This window comes from Dendrobates tinctorius, unplaced genomic scaffold (genome assembly GCF_039654945.1).
Source record: "Dendrobates tinctorius isolate UK_male_01 unplaced genomic scaffold, ASM3965494v1 ptg000039l, whole genome shotgun sequence".
NCBI classification, from domain to species: domain Eukaryota; kingdom Metazoa; phylum Chordata; class Amphibia; order Anura; family Dendrobatidae; genus Dendrobates; species Dendrobates tinctorius.
Genome location: NW_027361707.1, coordinates 31,723,247 through 31,749,749, shown reverse-complemented (window position 1 = coordinate 31,749,749; position 26,503 = coordinate 31,723,247).

The following is a 26,503-nucleotide window of genomic DNA, read 5'->3' as shown; positions in this document are numbered from 1 at the left end:
GTCAGTTCCCCTCTTCCTCATGTTCTGCATGCTCCCAGCAGCACTTCCAGCCGTGTCCTTAGTGCACATGAACGTGCTCTCCTGCCCTCTTAATGGGCCAGTGTGTGTACTTGCTATTTCCTCCCCAGCTAATGGTTGAGAGGCATTATGTATATATTGGTTCCTCTCCACTGGGGAGGTGCCTGAGCAACCTTCTTGCTTTGCAGTCTAAGCTGTGTAAAGTTGCATACCAGTGTCTGCTGCACTCTGATGCCACTCCTGCCTGCTGCACCCTGGTGCAAATTCTACTTGCTGCAATCTGGTGCAAATCCTGCCTGCTTCAATCTGGTGCAAATCCTGCCTGCTGCACTCTGGTGCAAATTCTGCCTGCTGCAATCTGTTGCAGATCCTGCCTGCTGCACTCTGATACAAAACTTCCTGCTGCACTCTGATGCAAATTCTGTCTGCTGTACTCTGGTGTGAATTCTGTCTGCTGCACTCTGATGCGAACTCTGCTGCACCCTGGTGCAAATTCTACTTGCTGCACTCTGGTGCAAATCCTGCTGCAAATCCTTCCTGCTTCCCTCTGGTGCAAATCCTTCCTGCTGCCCTCTGGTGCAAATTCTGCCTGCTGCACTCTGGTGCAAATTCTGCCGGCTGCACTCTGATACAAACACTACCTGCTGCACTCTGATACAAACTCTGTATGCTGTACTCTGGTGTGAATTCTGTCTGCTGCAGTCTGGTGTGAATTCTGTCTGCTGCACTCTGATGCAAACTCTGTCTGCTGCATTCTAATACAAATTCTGCTAGCTGCTCCCTCCAGTCTGTCCCCTGGGTCCAGCTGCTACGTGTCCGTTGATCTGTCCTAGAGTGGCACCTGGCCCTCATCAGGAGCTAAGTCTAAACTCATCATTAGAATCATAGAATCATAGAATCATAGAAACGTAGAGTTGGAAGGGACCTCCTGGGCCATCTTTTCCAACCCCCTGCTCAAAGCAGGATTCGCTAAATCATCCCAGTCAGATGTCTGTCCAGCCTCTGTTTGAAGACTTCCATTGAAGGAGATCTCACCACTTAAGCACATGCTAAAAAGGAAGAAAAAAATGTTTATAAAATGGAAAGAGGGAGGCATATCTAAAGAAGAATATAATGCTGTCTGCAGAACCTGCAGGGCACAAATCAGATTAGCTAAAGCTGAAAATGAACTGAGGCTTGCAAGAGATGTCAAAAGCAATAATAAAGGATTTTGGGGATATGTCAAAAGTAAAAGATGCTATAGGATTTTTACAGGATGAAAATGATGAAATGGTAAGACAGGATGTTGAGAAGGCTGAACTTTTAAATTCCTATTTTGCATCTGTTTTCTCTCAGAAAGGAAATGCAACATCAACTGTTATTCACTGTCCTATTAAGGGAATAGAAGAATCCAGGATATCTATAAACAGAAAGATAGTGAGGAAACACTTAGCTAACCTAAATGAATTCAAGTCTCCAGGTCCAGATGAATTACACCCCAGAGTACTGAAGGAGATAGCAGAAGAAATTTTTGAACCCCTCTCCATAATCTTTGAAAATTCTTGGAGAACAGGAGAAGTGCCAGAAGACTGGAGAAGAGCAAATGTTGTTCCTATCTTCAAAAAGGGGAAGAAGGTGGACCCAGGCAACTATAGGCCGGTGAGTCTGACTTCTATACCAGGAAAGATCTTTGAACAAATTATTAAACAACATGTATGTCAATATCTGGATAAGAATGAAGTGATTAAACAGAGTCAGCATGGGTTTCTAACTAATAAGTCATGTCAGACTAACTTAATTTCCTTCTATGACGGTATCACTGATTGGGTGGATCAAGGAAATGCTGTAGATATAGTATATCTTGACTTCAGCAAAGCATTTGACAAAGTCTCTCATACAATCCTTATTGAAAAAATGACTAAGTATGGAATGGACAAGGCAACTGTTAGGTGGATTCATAACTGGCTTAGTGATCGGACCCAAAGAGTGGTCGTAAATGGCTGCACATCCAGTTGGAAGAATGTCTCAAGTGGGGTACCACAGGGCTCTGTCCTGGGCCCTGTATTGTTCAACATCTTTATCAACGATTTAGATGAAGGAATTGAGGGTAAACTGATTAAATTTGCTGATGACACAAAGCTAGGAGGGATAGCTAATACTAGAGAAGAGAGAGAGAGGATTCAAAAAGATTTAAATAAACTGGAGAAGTGGGCAGCAACTAACAGAATGGTTTTTAACAGGGAGAAATGCAAAGTACTACATCTGGGCAATAAAAATGAAAAAAGCATATATAGAATGGGAGGAATAGGGCTAAGTGACAGCACATGTGAAAAAGACTTGGGTATACTAATAGATCACAGACTGAATATGAGTCAACAGTGTGATGCAGCAGCAAAAAAGGCAAATGCAATTCTAGGATGTATTAACAGAAGCATACAGTCTAGATCACGTGAAGTCATTATTTCCCTCTACTCCTCTTTGGTCAGACCTCATCTGGAATATTGTGTCCAGTTTTGGGCACCACATTTTAAAAAAGACATCAACAAACTGGAGCAAGTTCAGAAAAGAGCGACCAGAATGGTGACCGGTCTGCAAACCCTGTCTTATGAGGAAAGGTTGCAGGATTTGGGAATGTTTAGTTTGCAAAAGAGAAGACTGAGAGGAGACTTAATAGCTGTCTACAAATATCTAAAGGGCTGTCACATTGTAGAAGGATCAACTTTATTCTCATTTGCACAAGGAAAGACTAGAAGCAATGGGATGAAACTGAATGGGAAGAGACACAGATTAGATATTAGAAAAAACTTTTTGACAGTTAGAGTGATCAATGAGTGGAACAGGCTGCCACGAGAAGTGGTGAGTTCTCCTTCAATGGAAGTCTTCAAACAGAGGCTGGACAGACATCTGACTGGGATGATTTAGCGAATCCTGCTTTGAGCAGGGGGTTGGACCAGATGGCCCAGGAGGTCCCTTCCAACTCTACGATTCTATGATTCTATGATTCTCGTGGCAGCCTGTTCCACTCATTGATCACTCTGTCAAAAAGTTTTTTCTAATATCTAATCTGTGTCTCCTCCCATTCAGTTTCATCCCATTGCTTCTAGTCTTTCCTTGTGCAAATGAGAATAAAGTTGATCCTTCTACAATGTGACAGTCCTTTAGATATTTGTAGACAGCTATTAAGTCTCCTCTCAGTCTTCTCTTTTGCAAACTAAACATTCCCAAATCCTGCAACCTTTCCTCATAAGACAGGGTTTGCAGACCGGTCACCATTCTGGTCGCTCTTTTCTGAACTTGCTCCAGTTTGTTGATGTCTTTTTTATAATGTGGTGCCCAAAACTGGACACAATATTCCAGATGAGGTCTGACCAAAGAGGAGTAGAGGGAAATAATGACTTCACGTGATCTAGACTGTATGCTTCTGTAAATACATCCTAGAATTGCATTTGCCTTTTTTGCTGCTGCATCACACTGTTGACTCATATTCAGTCTGTGATCTATTAGTATACCAAGTCTTTTTCACATATGCTGTCACTTAGCCCTATTCCTCCCATTCTATATATGCTTTTTTCATTTTTATTGCCCAGATGTAGTACTTTGCATTTCTCCCTGTTAAAAACCATTCTGTTAGTTGCTGCCCACTTCTCCAGTTTAGAGGTCATGTGTTTGCTTAATCATGCCCCTCCAGGTTCTCCACGGTCTGTGGCACAGTGGTTCCACAAACCATATTCGTGACATACTGTAACAACCATTGCTGGTGCCTCCGCATGATTCCACTCCTCCATGCATGCTGGGATGTCACCGACCCGATCATGGCAGTGTCCTCGCTCTCCTCTTTCACCTTCCCCTGTTACGCCACTATGTCTTCCGGTGGCTCGTCTAGTGCACGTGAACGCACTCTCCTGCTCTTAAAGGGGCAGCACACTAACCTGCAAAGATGTCCCCAGCCAATAGCTGGGAGGCATCATGTATGAAAGGCACTCTGCCTGCGCAACCCCTATAGTTACTGTATGTAGTAGTTGGTGTGTGCCACTGTCTGTTGCCAGATTCCCTGTCCTTAGTCTCCCCATCCTGTACAGTGCCTGTAGTCCTGTGTAGTTTACTGGTGTCCCTGAAGCTGCTTCGGTGGTAGCTGAACCCTGTAGCCACGCCGGCGGTACCTGAACAGTTTCCTGAGATCTGTGGGCCTGAACGAATATCTATTCCCGGACTCCATGTTGTCCATACTGTATGTCAGTCTCCGAATCCTTCCTGTCTGTGACTTCACTCCCATGTCACTGTCCTGTGAACCCAACCCCTGGGATCGTGTGCTACGGTACCGGGGACTGCCTAGCAGTAGAGTTGAGCGACTTTTGGTTTTTTAGGGTCGCGTTTCGTTTCGTGAAACCCGACTTTTCCAAAAGTCGGGTCGAGCAAGATCGTCCGATTATAGGGAAAAGTCGGGGTCGTCCCGAAACACGAAACCCAATGTAAGTCAATGGGGAATAAAAGTCGGCAGTGAGAGGAGGACAGGAAACACACCAACAGTGCCCATTTGAATGCCAAAAGCATCAATTCTTCTTACTTAAGCTTGTCAACCTTAATTAACTTCATAATACAAGTTACGCACTGAAAAATGGGGGTTATTTGGCTACAGACTGTGGGGGGGGGAGGGCTGGCTCCAGGTTTTCATGTGCCCTGGGCAAAAGAGCGCCCCTTTAACACATACCACAACTCATCATGCTCCGATACGGCAGAGATATAGCGGTATAGTACAATGAAAAATACCTCACTTTTTACATCTCATGACGAGGCCCATCTATTTCTCCATACAGAATCATTGGTCCCATATAATGTTTGAAACAGTATATGATGAGCTCCACATAATGCTACAGTATATGTTGGTCCCCATGGATGAAGCTCTACTGTCTTATGGGCCCAAATAATGCTCCAAACATAATGGGCCCCATTTCTAATGCTCTAGTGTATAATGGGCCCTGTAAATGCTGCTCCAGTGTCTGATGTCCACCTTTGGAATGTTCCAGTGTATGGTGGGCCCCATCTATCATTCTCAGACGGTGTTAGGCCCAGTATGGATTGCATGTGATTGCACAAAGGTTAGAAAGGGTACCGTATCCCCAGATAACATGTATGGATAGCGTACACATTCAAAATATATGTCTCAGGAGGCAGGCTCAGACGGTGTTAGGCCCAGTATGGCTTGCATGTGATTGCACAAAGGTTAGAAAGGGTACCGTATCCCCAGATAACATGTATGGATAGCGTACACATTCAAAATATATGTCTCAGGAGGCAGGCTGAGACGGTGTTAGGCCCAGTATGGATTGCACGTGATTGCACAAAGGTTAGAAAGGGTACCGTATCCCCGGATAACATGTATGGATAGCGTACACATTCAAAATATATGTCTCAGGAGGCAGGCTCAAACGGTGTTAGGCCCAGTATGGATTGCACGTGATTGCACAAAGGTTAGAAAGGGTACCGTTTCCCCGGATAACATGTATGGATAGCGTACACATTCAAAATATATGTCTCAGGAGGCAGGCTCAGACGGTGTTAGGCCCAGTATGGATTGCACGTGATTGCACAAAGGTTAGAAAGGGTACCGTTTCCCCGGATAACATGTATGGATAGCGTACACATTCAAAATATATGTCTCAGGAGGCAGGCTCAGACGGTGTTAGGCCCAGTATGGATTGCACGTGATTGCACAAAGGTTAGAAAGGGTACCGTTTCCCCGGATAACATGTATGGATAGCGTACACATTCAAAATATATGTCTCAGGAGGCAGGCTCAGACGGTGTTAGGCCCAGTATGGATTGCACGTGATTGCACAAAGGTTAGAAAGGGTACCGTTTCCCCGGATAACATGTATGGATAGCGTACACATTCAAAATATATGTCTCAGGAGGCAGGCTCAGACGGTGTTAGGCCCAGTATGGATTGCACGTGATTGCACAAAGGTTAGAAAGGGTACTGTTTCCCCGGATAACATGTATGGATAGCGTACACATTCAAAATATATGTCTCAGGAGGCAGGCTCAGACGGTGTTAGGCCCAGTATGGATTGCACGTGATTGCACAAAGGTTAGAAAGGGTACCGTTTCCCCGGATAACATGTATGGATAGCGTACACATTCAAAATATATGTCTCAGGAGGCAGGCTCAGACGGTGTTAGGCCCAGTATGGATTGCACGTGGTTGCACAAAGGTTAGAAAGGGTACCGTTTCCCCGGATAACATGTATGGATAGCGTACACATTCAAAATATATGTCTCAGGAGGCAGGCTCAGACGGTGTTAGGCCCAGTATGGATTGCACGTGATTGCACAAAGGTTAGAAAGGGTACCGTTTCCCCGGATAACATGTATGGATAGCGTACACATTCAAAATATATGTCTCAGGAGGCAGGCTCAGACGGTGTTAGGCCCAGTATGGATTGCACGTGATTGCACAAAGGTTAGAAAGGGTACCGTATCCCCAGATAACATGTATGGATAGCGTACACATTCAAAATATATGTCTCAGGAGGCAGGCTCAGACGGTGTTAGGCCCAGTATGGCTTGCATGTGATTGCACAAAGGTTAGAAAGGGTACCGTATCCCCAGATAACATGTATGGATAGCGTACACATTCAAAATATATGTCTCAGGAGGCAGGCTGAGACGGTGTTAGGCCCAGTATGGATTGCACGTGATTGCACAAAGGTTAGAAAGGGTACCGTATCCCCGGATAACATGTATGGATAGCGTACACATTCAAAATATATGTCTCAGGAGGCAGGCTCAAACGGTGTTAGGCCCAGTATGGATTGCACGTGATTGCACAAAGGTTAGAAAGGGTACCGTTTCCCCGGATAACATGTATGGATAGCGTACACATTCAAAATATATGTCTCAGGAGGCAGGCTCAGACGGTGTTAGGCCCAGTATGGATTGCACGTGATTGCACAAAGGTTAGAAAGGGTACCGTTTCCCCGGATAACATGTATGGATAGCGTACACATTCAAAATATATGTCTCAGGAGGCAGGCTCAGACGGTGTTAGGCCCAGTATGGATTGCACGTGATTGCACAAAGGTTAGAAAGGGTACCGTTTCCCCGGATAACATGTATGGATAGCGTACACATTCAAAATATATGTCTCAGGAGGCAGGCTCAGACGGTGTTAGGCCCAGTATGGATTGCACGTGATTGCACAAAGGTTAGAAAGGGTACCGTTTCCCCGGATAACATGTATGGATAGCGTACACATTCAAAATATATGTCTCAGGAGGCAGGCTCAGACGGTGTTAGGCCCAGTATGGATTGCACGTGATTGCACAAAGGTTAGAAAGGGTACTGTTTCCCCGGATAACATGTATGGATAGCGTACACATTCAAAATATATGTCTCAGGAGGCAGGCTCAGACGGTGTTAGGCCCAGTATGGATTGCACGTGATTGCACAAAGGTTAGAAAGGGTACCGTTTCCCCGGATAACATGTATGGATAGCGTACACATTCAAAATATATGTCTCAGGAGGCAGGCTCAGACGGTGTTAGGCCCAGTATGGATTGCACGTGGTTGCACAAAGGTTAGAAAGGGTACCGTTTCCCCGGATAACATGTATGGATAGCGTACACATTCAAAATATATGTCTCAGGAGGCAGGCTCAGACGGTGTTAGGCCCAGTATGGATTGCACGTGATTGCACAAAGGTTAGAAAGGGTACCGTTTCCCCGGATAACATGTATGGATAGCGTACACATTCAAAATATATGTCTCAGGAGGCAGGCTCAGACGGTGTTAGGCCCAGTATGGATTGCACGTGATTGCACAAAGGTTAGAAAGGGTACCGTATCCCCGGATAACATGCATGGATAGCGTACACATTCAAAATATATGTCTCAGGAGGCAGGCTCAGACGGTGTTAGGCCCAGTATGGATTGCACGTGATTGCACAAAGGTTAGAAAGGGTACCGTATCCCCGGATAACATGTATGGATAGCGTACACATTCAAAATATATGTCTATACATCAGGAGGCAGGCTCAGACGGTGTCAGGCACAGTATGGATTTGACGGGCCAGATTACACAGCGGAGGAGCAGGGAGAGGTAAAGATTGCAAATGCTGGGGCCCTGCCCAAGCAAGGGGGGCCCACTCGTGGGCGTCGGTACTGGCACTGGGCCCCTCATAGTACAGCGGTGTGTCTGACGGCGGGTGTGCACCACCACCGTCAGAGACACTTGATTGCACTATGAGGGACCCTGTGCCAGTGCCCGCGCCCAAGAGTCGGCCTACCCACCTGTCCAGGGCAACGGCACTCGCACGGTGTCGTGCGCTAGGTGGTGACCCCGGCCATGGGGGGGGAGGCAGCACAGTTAGGGAGTTTTAGAAAGTGGCATATGTTGATGTTGGACATTCAGCTGATGCAAAAGGTGAAATAGGTGAAGTACCAGGAAGAGGTGGACCAAAGCAAGCCATTTTTCTGTCACCCTATGTGTCATCAGGGGAAGGTGGGACAAAATCCTTGGAAACCCATGCGTGGTTCATTTTAATGAAGGTTAGATCATCCACATTTTGGGTTGACAGACGGGTCCTTTTTTCTGTCAGGATTGATCCAGCTGCACTGAAGACTCTTTCCGATAGCACACTTGCAGCTGGGCAAGCGAGCTCCTGTAAGGCATATTGGGCCAATTCAGGCCAGGTGTCCAGTTTAGCGGCCCAATAGTCAAAGGGGAATGACCTGTGTGGGAGAACATCGATATGGGAGGAAAAGTAGTTTGTAACCATAGTTGACAACTGCTGTCTCCTGTCACTTTCCATCGATGCAGTATTACCAGTTGTGTGAGCGGTATTTGAAAAATCAGTCCACAACATTGTCATGAAACCCCTGTCTCCAACGCCACTTCTGCTGTGTGCACCACGAACACCTCTGCCAAGCTGCCCCCGGCCCGTACGGCTCGTGTGAGAACCATCACCGCTGCTGTGTGCTGGGAATGCCTCAAGCAACCGATTTACCAGAGTTGCTTGTTTATTAGCCAATATTAGGTCAAGGTTCTCCTGTGGCATGATGTTTTGTAATTTGCCTTTATAGCGTGGATCCAGGATGCTGGCCAACCAGTAGTCGTCATCGTTCATCATTTTGGCAATGCGGGGGTCCCTTTTTAGGATCCGCAAGGCATAATCTGACATGTGGGCCAATGTTCCCGGTGTCAATGATGCACTGCGAGTGCTGGGTGGAGGAGCACTTTCTGGCAAATCCACATCCCTCCAGTCACGCACAAACCCTGTACCAGACCTTGCCACGCCAACATTTTCACTTGCCCCACGAGATGCATCCTCCTCCCCTAAGTAATCATCCCCATCATCATCCTCCTCCTCCTCTTCTTCCTCCACCTCGTCCAGGAGAGGTCCCTGAGCAGACAATGGCTGAATGTCATCAAGGATTCCCTCCTCCTCTTCCTCCTCATCAACATTGGCTGCAGACGCCTGCTCCTTAAGGTGCGTCAAAGTTTGCATGAGCAGACGCATAAGTGGGATGCTCATGCTTAGGATGGCGTCGTCTGCACTTACCAGCCGTGTGCATTCCTCAAAACACTGAAGGACTTTACAAAGGTCTTTCAGCTTCGACCACTGCACACCTGTCAACTCCATGTCTGCTCTCAAAGTGCCTGGCCGTGTATCCTCCCACAAATGCATTATGGCCTGCCTCTGCTCGCACAGCCGCTCCACCATGTGCAGGGTGGAGTTCCACCTTGTTGCAATGTCGATAATGAGGCGGTGGTTGGGAAGGTGGAGCAATCGCTGCAGCTTCTGCATACGAACGGAGTGTACAGGCGACCGGCGGATGTGCGCGCATAGTCTTCGCACCTTCTGGAGCAGGGCTGTTAACTCCGGATAATTTTTGAGGAAGCACTGCACCACCAGGTTCAAGGTGTGAGCCAAGCAAGGTATGTGGCTGAGTTTTGAAAGGGCTATGGCTGCCACAAAATTACGGCCGTTATCACTAACTACCTTGCCTGCCTCAAGATGTACACTGCCCAGCCATGACTCAGTTTGTCGCTTCAAGTACTCGGCCAGCACCTCGGCGGTGTGTCTGTCGCCCAAACACATCATCTGCAACACAGCCTGCTGACGCTTTCCACTAGCTGCTCGATAGGGGTACACATCGTGTGCAACAGTGGCAGCTGCAGATGGAGTGCTCGTACGACTGCGCTCTGTGGACGAGCTTTCGCTTCTGGAGGAGGAGGAGGAGGGTCGAACGCCTACAGCCAACTGTTTCCTATACCGTGGGCTAGGCAGCACTGTCCCACCACCGCTGTCCCCTGTGGACCCTTCATCCACCACATTAACCCAGTGCGCAGTGATGGACACGTAACGGCCCTGGCCATGCCGACTGGACCATGCATCAGTTGTGAGGTGCACCTTTCCGCTCACTGACTGCTTGAGTGCATGGACAATGCGGTCTTTCACATGATGGTGGAGGGCTGGGATGGCTTTGCGAGAGAAGAAGTGGCGACTGGGTAGGTCATAGCGTGGTACTGCATAGGCCATGAGTTCGCGGAAAGCTGTGCTTTCCACCAACCGAAAGGGCATCATCTCAAACGAGATTAGTTTGGCAATGTGGGCGTTCAAACCCAGTGTACGCGGATGAGAGACTGAGTACTTTCTTGACCTACTCATAGTGTCTGGGAGGGTGAGCTGGACTTGAGAGCTGCATATGGTGGAAGTAGCGGTGGACAGGGCGGACTGAGAGAGGGTTGATGATGGTGATGGAGTTGGTGTTCTTTCTGATGGCCTAGAATCAGTCTTTCGTTGATATAACAGTGGGATTCCCTGACTGCTGTGGTCTTGCAACGACACCTCAACATTTGCTGCTGTGCTAACCGGTGGGCTTACAGTGGGGGAAACAATGTAGCGTTGCTGACTACCTTCGTTGTGATCAGTTGCACATGTGGCACTTGAGGTTTGGTGTTGTGTCCACGCTTGCAAGTGCATGCTGGTTAAATGTCTAAGCATGCAACTGGTATTCAAATTTTTCAGATTTTTCCCTCGGCTAAAGGTCTTTGCGCACTTCTTACAGATAACCTTGGCCTGATCATGAGGATTTTGTTCAAAAAAGTGCCACACTGCACTCTTCCTACTTTGGCAGACATTTTGCGGCCTAGCACGCTGTGATCTTTTGACCCTCTGGACAAGCTGTCCAGCAACTCTTTTGATGTTTGGAACCTGTCTTTGGAGTGCTCCGGGCCTGCCAGATAACAGCTGTTGCGATGTCGATGTCTGCTGTGGATGCTCCTCATCTGAGCTATTGGAAGCAGCACCCTCTTCCCCCAATGGATGCCAATCTGGGTCAACAACTGGGTCATCCATCACCTCCTCTTCTATGTCATGTGCACCTTCCTCTGTATCACCGTGTATGGTGGTATAGTGTGCGGGAAGGGGCACCTGAGTCTCATCAGGGTCAGAATCTGGCTCTGTACACTGCGAGGACAATGTAGTGCTCTGAGTGAATGTACCAGCAGAATCAGCCATCAGCGGCTGTGCATCAGTGCACTCCATGTCAGATTCATCTTGGCCTGGGTAATTCACCATTTCACTTGATAATCCAGGCATGGTATGTGAAAACAGCTCCATGGAGTAATAATCAGTAGTATGGCCTGCGTCATCCTTCAATCTTGGTTGGGGTGAAGTACACAAGGAAAGGTGTGGTTCATGAACATGAGCCTCCAATGACGACTCAGTGCTTTTACTTTTTACAACTGAAGAAGAGGAGGCGATAGAGCTGGAGGATGAGTCAGCAATGTAAGACAAAACTTTTTCCTGATGCTCTGGCTTTAAAAGCGGTTTGCCAACTCCTAGAAAACTAAGCGTTCGAGGCCTTATGTAGCCAGACGATGACGCAGGGTCAGCACCTCCTGCATTCGGTCCTATTTTGCTCTTGCCACTACCATCAGATCCACCACCAACACCATCATTACCAGCTGCCAACCCCCGCCCAATTCCACGGCCTCTTCCACCAGCCTTCCTCATTTTTGGTAGAAATGTAGACAAAATCCAACAAACTATATAGTAATGTAAAACAAGGTACAAGGTGTCTATAGGACAGGGGAGATTTTGAATTTCTGCAGACACTTGTGGACACTGGACACTTTTGGATTGTGTGAGGCCCACTGATATCTGAGCGCTATGTGACAGGCTTGATGGCACAGCTGTGACCAAAGTGACTAGAGGATAAGGGAGATTTTGAATCTCTGCACACACTTTTGGACACTGGACACTTTTGGATTGTGTGAGGCCCACTGATATCTGAGCGCTATGTGACAGGCTCGATGGCACAGCTGTGACCAAAGTGACTAGAGGATAAGGGAGATTTTGAATCTCTGCACACACTTTTGGACACTGGACACTTTTGGATTGTGTGAGGCCCAATGAATATCTGAGCGCTATGTGACAGGCTCGATGGCACAGCTGTGACAAAAGTGACTAGAGGATAAGGGAACTTTTACTCTACAGCGCCACCTATTGGTAGTAGCGATCCTACAAGTCACAATCAACCCTTTAACGAGTCTTGTAGTATGACTTAGGATACAAGCCAAATCAGAATCTCAATTTGCAGACACGGTGTTTCGAGCTGTTGGCTCTCGTCAGTGCAAAGTATGAGATCTGATTTGGTAAGGTGAGAGGCTCTGGACTAGGGTCTAAGAAGTAAGGTTTCTCCTTGCGGAGAGTGACATGCCAGCTGTGGCTTGTCAAGGTAAGGAGATCTCATACTCTGCATTGACGAGAGCCAACAGCTCGAAACACCGTGTTTGCAAATTGAGATTCTGATTTGGCTTGTATCCTAAGTCATACTACAAGACTCGTTAAAGGGTTGATTGTGACTTGTAGGATCGCTACTACCAATAGGTGGCGCTGTAGAGTAAAAGTCCTCTTTCTTTCTGAAGAGGCAATTTGCATATTATTTTCCCTGAGGAGCATTGCACGGCGAATAAGTCTCCTTACCTTGACAAGCCACAGCTGGCATGTCACTCTCCGCAAGGAGAAACCTTACTTCTTAGACCCTAGTCCAGAGCCTCTCACCTTGCCAAATCAGATCTCATACTTTGCACTGACGAGAGCCAACAGCTCGAAACACCGTGTCTGCAAATTGAGATTCTGATTTGGCTTGTATCCTAAGTCATACTACAAGACTCGTTAAAGGGTTGATTGTGACTTGTAGGATCGCTACTACCAATAGGTGGCGCTGTAGAGTAAAAGTCCTCTTTCTTTCTGAAGAGGCAATTTGCATATTATTTTCCCAGAGGAGCATTGCACGGCAAATAAGTCTCCTTACCTTGACAAGCCACAGCTGGCATGTCACTCTCCGCAAGGAGAAACCTTACTTCTTAGACCCTAGTCCAGAGCCTCTCACCTTGCCAAATCAGATCTCATACTTTGCACTGACGAGAGCCAACAGCTCGAAACACCGTGTCTGCAAATTGAGATTCTGATTTGGCTTGTATCCTAAGTCATACTACAAGACTCGTTAAAGGGTTGATTGTGACTTGTAGGATCGCTACTACCAATAGGTGGCGCTGTAGAGTAAAAGTCCTCTTTCTTTCTGAAGAGGCAATTTGCATATTATTTTCCCAGAGGAGCATTGCACGGCGAATAAGTCTCCTTACCTTGACAAGCCACAGCTGGCATGTCACTCTCCGCAAGGAGAAACCTTACTTCTTAGACCCTAGAGGAGAAGGGAGATTTTGAATCTCTGCACACACTTTTGGACACTGGATGGACACTTTTGGATTGTGTGAGGCCCACTGATATCTGAGCGCTATGTGACAGGCTCGATGGCACAGCTGTGACCAAAGTGACTAGAGGATAAGGGAGATTTTGAATCTCTGCACACACTTTTGGACACTGGACACTTTTGGATTGTGTAAGGCCCACTGATATCTGAGCGATATGTGACAGGCTCGATGGCACAGCTGTGACCAAAGTGACTAGAGGATAAGGGAGATTTTGAATCTCTGCACACACTTTTGGACACTGGACACTTTTGGATTGTGTGAGGCCCACTGATATCTGAGCGCTATGTGACAGGCTCGATGGCACAGCTGTGACCAAAGTGACTAGAGGATAAGGGAGATTTTGAATCTCTGCACACACTTTTGGACACTGGACACTTTTGGATTGTGTGAGGCCCACTGATATCTGACCGCTATGTGACAGGCTCGATGGCACAGCTGTGACCAAAGTGACTAGAGGATAAGGGAGATTTTGAATCTCTGCACACACTTTTGGACACTGGACACTTTTGGATTGTGTGAGGCCCAATGAATATCTGAGCGCTATGTGACAGGCTCGATGGCACAGCTGTGACCAAAGTGACTAGAGGATAAGGGAGATTTTGAATCTCTGCACACACTTTTGGACACTGGATGGACACTTTTGGATTGTGTGAGGCCCACTGATATCTGAGCGCTATGTGACAGGCTCGATGGCACAGCTGTGACCAAAGTGACTAGAGGATAAGGGAGATTTTGAATCTCTGCACACACTTTTGGACACTGGACACTTTTGGATTGTGTGAGGCCCAATGAATATCTGAGCGCTATGTGACAGGCTCGATGGCACAGCTGTGACCAAAGTGACTAGAGGATAAGGGAGATTTTGAATCTCTGCACACACTTTTGGACACTGGATGGACACTTTTGGATTGTGTGAGGCCCACTGATATCTGAGCGCTATGTGACAGGCTCGATGGCACAGCTGTGACCAAAGTGACTAGAGGATAAGGGAGATTTTGAATCTCTGCACACACTTTTGGACACTGGACACTTTTGGATTGTGTGAGGCCCAATGAATATCTGAGCGCTATGTGACTGGCTCGATGGCACAGCTGTGACCAAAGTGACTAGAGGATAAGGGAGATTTTGAATCTCTGCACACACTTTTGGACACTGGATGGACACTTTTGGATTGTGTGAGGCCCACTGATATCTGAGCGCTATGTGACAGGCTCGATGGCACAGCTGTGACCAAAGTGACTAGAGGATAAGGGAGATTTTGAATCTCTGCACACACTTTTGGACACTGGACACTTTTGGATTGTGTGAGGCCCAATGAATATCTGAGCGCTATGTGACAGGCTCGATGGCACAGCTGTGACCAAAGTGACTAGAGGATAAGGGAGATTTTGAATCTCTGCACACACTTTTGGACACTGGATGGACACTTTTGGATTGTGTGAGGCCCACTGATATCTGAGCGCTATGTGACAGGCTCGATGGCACAGCTGTGACCAAAGTGACTAGAGGATAAGGGAGATTTTGAATCTCTGCACACACTTTTGGACACTGGACACTTTTGGATTGTGTGAGGCCCACTGATATCTGACCGCTATGTGACAGGCTCGATGGCACAGCTGTGACAAAAGTGACTAGAGGATAAGGGAGATTTTGAATCTCTGCACACACTTTTGGACACTGGACACTTTTGGATTGTGTGAGGCCCAATGAATATCTGAGCGCTATGTGACAGGCTCGATGGCACAGCTGTGACAAAAGTGACTAGAGGATAAGGGAGATTTTGAATCTCTGCACACACTTTTGGACACTGGATGGACACTTTTGGATTGTGTGAGGCCCACTGATATCTGAGCGCTATGTGACAGGCTCGATGGCACAGCTGTGACCAAAGTGAGTAGAGGATAAGGGAGATTTTGAATCTCTGCACACACTTTTGGACACTGGACACTTTTGGATTGTGTGAGGCCCACTGATATCTGAGCGCTATGTGACAGGCTCGATGGCACAGCTGTGACCAAAGTGACTAGAGGATAAGGGAGATTTTGAATCTCTGCACACACTTTTGGACACTGGACACTTTTGGATTGTGTGACGCCCAATGAATATCTGAGCGCTATGTGACAGGCTCGATGGCACAGCTGTGACCAAAGTGACTAGAGGATAAGGGAGATTTTGAATCTCTGCACACACTTTTGGACACTGGATGGACACTTTTGGATTGTGTGAGGCCCACTGATATCTGAGCGCTATGTGACAGGCTCGATGGCACAGCTGTGACCAAAGTGACTAGAGGATAAGGGAGATTTTGAATCTCTGCACACACTTTTGGACACTGGACACTTTTGGATTGTGTGAGGCCCAATGAATATCTGAGCGCTATGTGACAGGCTCGATGGCACAGCTGTGACAAAAGTGACTAGAGGATAAGGGAGATTTTGAATCTCTGCACACACTTTTGGACACTGGATGGACACTTTTGGATTGTGTGAGGCCCACTGATATCTGAGCGCTATGTGACAGGCTCGATGGCACAGCTGTGACCAAAGTGAGTAGAGGATAAGGGAGATTTTGAATCTCTGCACACACTTTTGGACACTGGACACTTTTGGATTGTGTGAGGCCCACTGATATCTGAGCGCTATGTGACAGGCTCGATGGCACAGCTGTGACCAAAGTGACTAGAGGATAAGGGAGATTTTGAATCTCTGCACACACTTTTGGACACTGGACACTTTTGGATTGTGTGACGCCCAATGAATATCTGAGCGCTATGTGACAGGCTCGATGGCACAGCTGTGACCAAAGTGACTAGAGGATAAGGGAGATTTTGAATCTCTGCACACACTTTTGGACACTGGATGGACACTTTTGGATTGTGTGAGGCCCACTGATATCTGAGCGCTATGTGACAGGCTCGATGGCACAGCTGTGACCAAAGTGACTAGAGGATAAGGGAGATTTTGAATCTCTGCACACACTTTTGGACACTGGACACTTTTGGATTGTGTGAGGCCCACTGATATCTGAGCGCTATGTGACAGGCTCGATGGCACAGCTGTGACCAAAGTGACTAGAGGATAAGGGAGATTTTGAATCTCTGCACACACTTTTGGACACTGGATGGACACTTTTGGATTGTGTGAGGCCCAATGAATATCTGAGCGCTATGTGACAGGCTCGATGGCACAGCTGTGACAAAAGTGACTAGAGGATAAGGGAGATTGGATTGCTTTTAAAAAAGCAGTTTGCGGAGCAGTGGGTAAACAGCAATGCAGGAATGTCAGGAAGCCTTAGAAGGCAGCCCAACAACCAACACCACTGATACACCACTATATAGTCTCCCCTTGCACTGCACACACAGTGACTGGTGTGTTGTGCAGGCCAAATTGCTAGCAGCAGAAGCAGTTTTTTTGTCTTCTCAGCAGGACAAAAAAAAAAAATTGGGATTGCTTTTAAAAAAGCAGTTTGCGGAGCAGTGGGTAAACAGCAATGCAGGAATGTCAGGAAGCCTTAGAAGGCAGCCCAACAACCAACACCACTGATACACCACTATATAGCCTCCCCTTGCACTGCACACACAGTGACTGGTGTGTTGTGCAGGCCAAATCGCTAGCAGCAGAAGCAGTTTTTTTGTCTTCTTCCCTGCCTAACGCTCTCCCTACAGAATCAGCAGCAACCTCTCCCTATACTAAGATCGGCAGAAGTAAGATGGCGGTCGGCGTGCACGCCCTTTTATACCCCCTGTGACGCCCACCAAAGCAAGCCAATCACTTGCATGCCCTTCTGAAAGATGGTGGTGACCCGTGCCTATGTCATCACGTTGCCCACAGTGTCCGTGGATCCTGATTGGCTGAAAAAGAGCGCAAAACAAACTTTTGAAACGCGACTTTGGCGCGTAAGTCGCCGACCTCGTGGCCGACCTCATCCTAGGGTCGGGTTTCGTTTCATGAAACCCGACTTTGCCAAAAGTCGGCGACTTTTGAATTTTTTCGACTCGTTTCGCTCAACTCTACCTAGCAGTGATATCTGGTGGCTACCTGCAGCTCAACCCTTACTTCACCACCAGAAGCTCCAGTGAACACCAGGTAGTTACTTAGCTACGCTCCTCCCAGACAAGTGTGCCACCGGCGAGTGTGACAGGTACTGCAATATAATTTTTTATTATAAATTATATACTTTTCTAATAGACTTAATTTACAATGTTGGTTGAATAATCTTGATCACAACTTTATAGGGCACTATGTACTTTATTATAGACTTTATCCTATTAAATAAAATGTTACATTTGATTAAAATTTCTGACACACTTGGCAAAGTTCATGTTATTTTTGATCTATGGTTTGCACAGCAATCAACTTTCAAGCTGTGCCTCCTTTTTACTGCTGAATACAACTGGTGGAGCCTGGATTAAAGGGCTGCTAAGCCTGATCACCATTCTTTTTATAAAAATCGGCATATTTGCACATACATACCCTGTCATGTGAATGCTGTACCCCCTAGAGAATCGCCTGGCCGCCAGTCCAACGCTGTAATCTTATACACAATCAAAGACACTGGAATCCTTTATCAAAGATGGCGGAGATCTGTCAGTTACTACGTTCCTGCTGTCTCCTATCTGAACAGTAGAGTCTGAAGAGTTGAAAGAACAGCTATTCTGCCTCTACAAATCCAGAACATTTGTTACAAAAATTTTCGTAAATTGAGATGATTTCTATTCCTTTAAATGGGGTTTCTTGATGGCAAGCACAAGCATTTCTGCCTGACCTATTGAGATACTCCTACAACATTCCCCGATAGACCCCTTCTTGAATGCTTGTTAATATTAAATACAGTTTTAGAAAACTTTTGACATAAAGACACCTCCAAAGTTTGGATTGGTAGAGGTCTGGTCAACGGAAGGGAAGAAGCACTAAGCCCATAGATTCTCTTCTTCCTGCTCTGACGATGAATTCCAGAGAGATTCCTTTGAGTCTATCTTTAATCTTGGAGATCAGATTAGCATTCCGGCTTTTTTTGTTTTAGCAATTGTTGGGGTTCTCATCGGCCAGACCCCCCACCTATCAAAACTTCTGACTAGTCTTTAAAACACATCAAAATTTTTCAAAAATTCCAATTACTCTTTAAAGGGAATCTGTCGCCATGTTTTTGCCACCTAACCTGAGAGCAGCATAATGTAAAGACAGACACCGTGAATCCAGCAATGTGACATTTACCAGGCTGCTTGCTGTAGTTTTGATAAAATCTCTACTTTATCAGCAGGTGATTCACATTAGACTCCTAATAAAGGCTTGTTCACACTTTACGTTTTTACCATGTTTTTTTCTGCACATCTTTGTCTACTGCTTTTCACAGTACCAGCAATGTGATTGAAATCTTTGAAATCTCTTGTTAATATTTTTTTGCAAATTTGAACCTCCAAAGCATTTATTCAAATCTGCAGCCTGTCAATTTTTTCAGTGTTTTTGCAGCATTTTTCACCTATTCAAATGAATGAGAAAAACACCTACAAATGCATGAAAAAGTTACATATACAGTGGGTATGGAAAGTATTCACACCCCTTTCAATTTTTTACTCTTTGCTTCATTACAGCCATTTGGTAAATTCAAAAAAGTTAATTTTTTTGCTCATTAATGTGCACTCTGCACCCCATCTTGACTGGAAAAAAACAGAAATGTAGAAATTTTTGCAAATTTATTAAAAAAGAAAAACTGAAATATCACATGGTCATAAGTATTCAGACCCTTTGCTCAGACACTCATATGTAAGTCACATGCTGTCCATTTTCCTTGTGATCCTCCTTGAGATGGTTCTACTCCTTCATTGAAGTCCAGCTGTGTTTAATTAAACTAATCAGACTTGATTTATAAAGGCGCACACCTGTCTATATAAGACCTCACAGCTTATAGTGCATGTCAGACCAAATGAGAATCATGAGGTCAAAGGAACTGGCCAAGGAGCTCAGAGACAGAACTGTGGCAAGGAACAGATCTGGCCAAGGTTACAAAAGAATTTCTACAGTAGTCAAGTTTCCTAAGACCACAGTGGCCTCCATAATCCTTAAATGGTAGAAGTTTGGGACCACCAGAAGTCTTCCTAGACCTGGCTGTCCAGCCAAAATGAGCAATTGTGGGAGAAGAGCCTTGGTGAGAGAGGTATAGAAGAACCCCAAGATCACTGGTCTGAACTCCACAGATGCAGTAGGGAGAAAGTTTACTTTGTGGAACTATCACTGCAGCCCTCCACCAGTCGGGCCTTTAAGACAGAGTGGCCCAACGGAAGCCTCTCCTCAGTGCAAGACATATGAAAGCCTGCATAGTTTGCTAAAAAACACATGAAGGACTCTCAGACTATGAGAAATAAGATTCTCTGGTCTGATGAGATGAAGATAGAACTTTTTGGTGATAATTCTGCTCATCACCTGCCCAATACAATCCCAACAGTGAAACATGGTGGTGGCAGCATCTTGCTATGGGTGTGTTTTTCAGCTGCAGGGACAGGACGACTGGTTGCAATTGAAGGAAAGATGAATGCGGCCAAGTACAGATATTCTGGATGAAAACCTCTTCCAGAGTGCTCTGGACCTCAGACTTGGCCGAAGGTTCATCTTCCAACAAGACAATGACCCTAAGTACCCAGCTAAAATAACAAAGGAGTGGCTTCAGAACAACTCTGAGACTATTCTTGACTGTCCCAGCCAGAGCCCTGACCTAAACCCAATTGAGCATCTCTGGAGAGACCTGAAAATGGCTGTCCACCAACGTTCACCATCCAACCTGACGGAACTGGAGAGGATCTGCAAGGAAGAATGGCAGAGGATCCCCAAATCCAGGTGTGAAAAACTTGTTGCATCATTCCCAAGAAGACTCAAGGCTGTACCAGCTCAAAAGGGTGTTTCTACTCAATACTGAGCAAAGGGTCTGAATACTTATGACCATGTGATATTTCAGTTTTTCTCTTTTAATAAATTTTCAAAAATGTCTGCATTTCTGTTTTTTTCAGTCAAGAAGGGGTGCAGAGTGTACATTAATGAGAAAAAAATTAACTTTTTTGAATTTACCAAATGGCTGCATTGAAACAAAGAGTGAAAAATTTAAAGGGATGTGAATACTTTTTGTACCCACTGTATTAGCGTGGTTTTTTACTGCCAACACTCTGGCTTTATCAGCAGAAAAATCTGCTGCAAATACTAAACGGGTGCGAATACCCAAAACCTGCTGCCATGTAGTCCCCCATGATAATAAGCAATGTATAACCAGCTCCCAATACTGATTGGCAGATTTCTGCCTATGCACAGTGTATATCGCAATCTGCCAATCAGCGGTGTTAGCAGGGATATACAGAGCTCAGTATCGATTTTAAACTTACTAAGATTATAAAATATACTGAATTTCTCTCGAAATTTGGATTCTAGCACCGTTTTGCTCGATTCTGAGGACCTGAAAGCATTACAAAGACAATAAACTCTTATGATGGACCTCTCTACCCCCTTTTTCCCCCGCCCAATCCTCTGCTCATCTTGTCTTTGGTCTTCTTCTCCTTTCGGGTCTTCCGACACTCACTGCCACTACCTAGGCTTCATGAACGTCAATGATGCGTCCCACTGAAGATGGAGAAGACAATTGAAGAGGAGCCGATCGGAGGACTTGTTGGGGAGCGGCGGTTCAGGGCCAAGGAGAGAACAGTTTATTACTTTTTTAATCCCTTCCAGGAAGAATTGATTTGCACCAAATTTCTTGAAGGCATCTGACTGAATCGAATGTCAGGAGATTCGTTCTACTCTTCCGTCGATCTTTGCTACTCTTATATAGTGAAACCTGCGAGTATTAGCCTGGGAACAAAGAGAAAAGTTCATTTTGTGAAGAATATTGCATCGTGTGCTTTATTTAGCGGCTGTTTTGACATTGACTAGGATATTCTGACCTTCTAAAGGATGAACATTATGTAAACTGCCTCAATCCTGAGACCCTCAATCAGATTAGGAAGGCATTCAAACAATTAATGGCATTGTTGTTGAGTGATGGCATTTGATAAGCCCTGCTCTATTCTTAGCTGCCTTTGATTTTCTTTTCTATAAATCTTCCATGTTGCACATCGTAATTCCACATTAGCGCCTCCATTTATTGCCTTATTACCTAGGGATGCACACATTCATTGTGAATACAAACGTGGCTTTATTTCCTTAGTGTTATCAGTGTTAGTATTAGTACTAAATGTTGTTTTGATTGTTATTTAACTCTTTTAGAACCAGGGAATTTTTTCTTTTTTGCACTTTCATTTTTTCTCATCTTTTCCAAGAACCATAATGTTTTTATTTTCCTTTTGCCATAGGGCTTGTTCTTCTTGTAGAACGTGCTGCAGTTTTGAATGATGGCGTTCATTTTGCCATTCAGTGTACTAAAAAACATGGTAAAATTGTGAAAAAAAAATGCAATTCCACAATTATTTTTTTTGCTTTAATTTCAGAGCGATTATAGTGCGGTTTATAGGCCCTGGCATCATGGTTCTTTAAGATCGTATAATTATGGCAATACCAAACTTGTACAGCTTTTTTAAATAAAATTTTAGCAGTTGGTAGGATGAAATCGTTAAAAAAAATGCAATTCCGACATTGTTTTTTGGACTTTGATTTTAGAGTGTGGAATAAAAATCATCTGAAAATATGATCGTCAAGTCAGTATCTTTATGGTGGTGCCAAATTTGCATCATTTTTTGTCTATTTAAGCCATGAAAAAAAATGTTGAATGCGCTAAAAAAGTTTTGGCTTTGTGTCACCATTTTTATTTTTCTGATGATTGGGCTGAGTGAGTGCCCTTCTTTTATGCATTGAGCTTATGTCTTTATTGATACCAATTTAGTGAACACACCATGATTATCATATTTTTAGGGAGATGAAGTGACCAAAAATAAGTAATTCTGTTTTTTTTTTACATTTTTTCCTCTTTATGGTGTTTACATGAGGAGTTAATTAATTGAATATTTTGATAGTTCAGACTTTTACTGATGCGATTGTAGGGGAAGTGGACTGACATACGGACCTGTCTGTAGTGGGAAGGTTCAGTAAATGTACAGTGTGCTTGACATGGACTGCTGTATATAAAGGAGGAAGACAGCTGGAGATAGTAAGGAATGATGGAGTACTGGGTTTGGCCACTAGGGGGAGACCAAGAACAGCAGAAACAGAAGAAGGTGTAGTACTGTAGTTTGGCCACAAGATGGAAGCAGGGAGCAGTGAGGAAAGGGCTTAACATCAGCTTAAGGCTACGAAACCGCAGAGTCATGGGGGGGCGGAGTTACAGGAGCTCTAGAGGGGGGATTCACAGGGAGAGGAATTTAAGAAGGGGTAGAAAGTTCCAAAAGGAAGCCAGTCCAGGGAGAGGAGCTTAGGAGAAGAAGAGAAGAAAGGAGGAGATGGACAGAGAAGAAGCTCCGGCAGGGACTGAGGAGGAAGACAGTCAGGAGGGGTGGTCCTGACAGGAGAGTCGCAGGACAGAGAAGACCCTGGCGGTACCAGACAGACGGACTCAGACAGGTACGGTCCTGTGGTGGTGGGCCTAAGGCAGCCACGGTGAAGGAGCCGCAAGGGACGTCACTGGAAAGGACAGAGAAGAAGGTGAAAGGTACCCGGGCCTGTGCGTAGAAGCTGTCATGCTGCTGCTGTATTGCTGTGCTCATTGAGAGGACGGCTAATAAAGAAGGACCTGTTGAACGCACATCAGTCTCTGTCTCAAGTCTGCCTGCGGCGGAAAATGGACCACCCCCTGTCAGCACACGTACCTACACGATGATGTTAAATATGTTTCCTATAAAGAGAGCACGGCACACAGGAATAGTTTGGTTGTTGGTGCTCAAGTCGGGTATCCAACCCATCAATCAAAAATGACTAAAATCTTGGCACTCAATATGTGAAATATTCAGACACTTTTATTTTGTGCATCCAGACAGAAAGGTTTAAACGTTTTTGGTCCAGCATAGGACCTTCATCAGAAAAACCTCGTTTACTGAAATAAATAAATCCTTGCAATGGTAGCCAAAAGAAGGACAGTAGAGAGTCTGGATGGCCAGTGAAAATGTTAAATGACTGGCGTCTGGAAAGCGTATGTGGACTGTGCCGTCCAAAATTGGAACAGGCAGCTGTACAGCGTAGGGCTTCAGAAAAGGGACCTCCAGGGTCACTAAAATAAGGAGTGAAGACAGTGCTGATAGCAGTGGGTATACAACCTCTAGAATTGAATTGCGCTGGTGAAGCCCTGGTCCGTGGTCTGGCTGCCCTGTGTGGAAGACGCGTCTTCCACACAGGGCAGCCAGACCACGGACCAGGGCGCCAGCCATTTAACATTTTCACTGGCCATCAAGACTCTCTACTTTGTCCTTCTTTTGGCTACCATTGCAAGGGTTTATTTATTTCAGTAAACGAGATTTTTCTGATGAAGGTCCTATGCTGGACCGAAAACGTTTAAACCTTTCTGTCTGGATGCACAAAATAAAAGTGTCTGAATATTTCACATATTGAGTGCCAAGATTTTTGTCACTTGTGAAATATGTTTCCTTCATAACTTTTTTCTTTTTATATTAAAGAAGCACACCCATTAAGTTTTTCTTCATTAAAACTTTGTATGTAGTGTAGTGTGAGTGTATTTACATACTCAACTACTGCCACTTTCTCCAGGATCCAGCACCGTTCTTCATCTCTTCTGAATGACGTCACAACTTTGCAGCCTGTCCAGATCACATTGCGGTTTGCGTGAGCAGGAAGTGGCTTTTATAATGTAAGTCTAAGGAGCGGCAGAAGGAGGCGCCATAGGTTTTCATCGTAAAAATGCCTTCCGGGTCATACACAGAGGGGCACGGAGAGTCTGAAGTACAGGGATGTCACTGAGAAGAGGAGCAGAAGGGTGCTGAATGGTCGAGGAGACTCAAACTACTATATATACAGTACAGTTAGGTCCATAGATATTTGGACGGAGACAACATTTTTCTAATTTTGGTTCTAGACATTACCACAATGAATTTTAAACAAAACAATTCAGATGCAGTTGAAGTTCAGACTTTCAGCTTTCATATGAGGGTATCCACATTAAAATTGGATGAAGGGTTTAGGAGTTTCAGCTCCTTAACATGTGCCACCCTGATTTGAGATCTTGTTTATTTTTTATATTTTATTTCTTATGTTTTACGTTATTTTATATTTTCATTTTATCTCTTGATCTATTTACCACAATATTGCAGTATGGAGTGAAAATCTCGGTGTTCTTTCGAGCAAAATATCAAGGACAGACAATATTTTTTAAGGACACTTTGGAAAATAGGTTATTATGATTATACACTTCATATATCTACAGGCCATAGTTCTGCTAAGAAAACATCAGTTGAATTCACTATAAACTGTAAAATGATGATAATTACAGTTAAATAATTTTCTTACATTTTTTCAGCTTCAAAAAAATCATGGATGCCTTACTTTTTTATGAACGGGGCAATAAAAGTGCCCTATATTTACAAACAGTCATGTACATTTTGGACAATTGGCAACACTGAGTTTCACGCAATCACATCACGATGGACCAATGCCACTTGGACCAACGATTGATAGTGGTGCTCATCTCTGGTGAGACAGATGATGGCTATATAATATATAATTACCAATAAAATTTGCAACACACTTCCGGTGCTTGTATCGCTACCACAATGCACCGCGACCGGAAGTACGCCGACTGCCATATTGGAACACCCAAGTTATGGGTATTCCTATATGGCGGCCGGGATTCAATGAGCGTCCGGGATTCAAATCCCCCCCGCTGGCTGAGCCAATGAGCGTTGCCGCGCGGGATTCAAATCCCGAGCGGCACTGCTCATTGGCTCAGCCGGCGGGGATTACATACTGTACTTACCTGACCGGGAGGAGCGTTGCTGCGGCCCTTCTCTTCTCACCGGAGACCGGGGCAGGAGTGTGGTGTCGGAATCGCGCATGCACATAGCGCTATCCAGCGCCATTTTACTGAAGACACATTTGCAGTGTGTCTTCAGCAATATGGCGCCGGACAGCACGTTATGGGCATGCGCGTACTCCGGTGCCACACTCCTTCCCCCAAACTCCTCCCTTGGCCTCCGGCAGATCGTGACAGCACTGGAGCAAACGGAAGAAAGGTGCGTATACATTTTTTTTTTTGTATGTGTGCAGTTTAATAGGGGTGAGGGGGACCATACATATCAGGATAGGGGGTGAGGGGACCATGCATTTCAGGATTGGGGGGTGAGAGGACCATGCATATCAGGGTAAGGGGACCATGCATACCAGCATAGGGGGGTTCGGGGACATGCATACCAGGATTGGGGGGTGAGAGGACCATGCATACCAGGAAAAGGGGGGTGAGGGGACCATGCATACCAGGATAGGGGGGTGAGAGGACCATGCATACCAGGAGATAAAGGGGTGAGAAGGCCATGCATGCATTCAAATCCCGCACGGCAATGCTCATTGGCTCAGACGGCGGGGTGGGGGATTCAAAATCCCCGCCAAAGCCAAGCGGCACTGCTCATTTCACTGGACTCCCTATGCAATAGCATCGGGCCTATTTCTATTATAATATAACAGGCATCAGTTGTGTATGGAGGGAACTTAACCCCTGAGACCCCTCCAATTATTCAGCTAGGCATAAACTTCAACTGTATTCTTCTCTCTTGTCCACTTCCTTACAGGTATATGGCATGGCTGCAGGTGTAGAG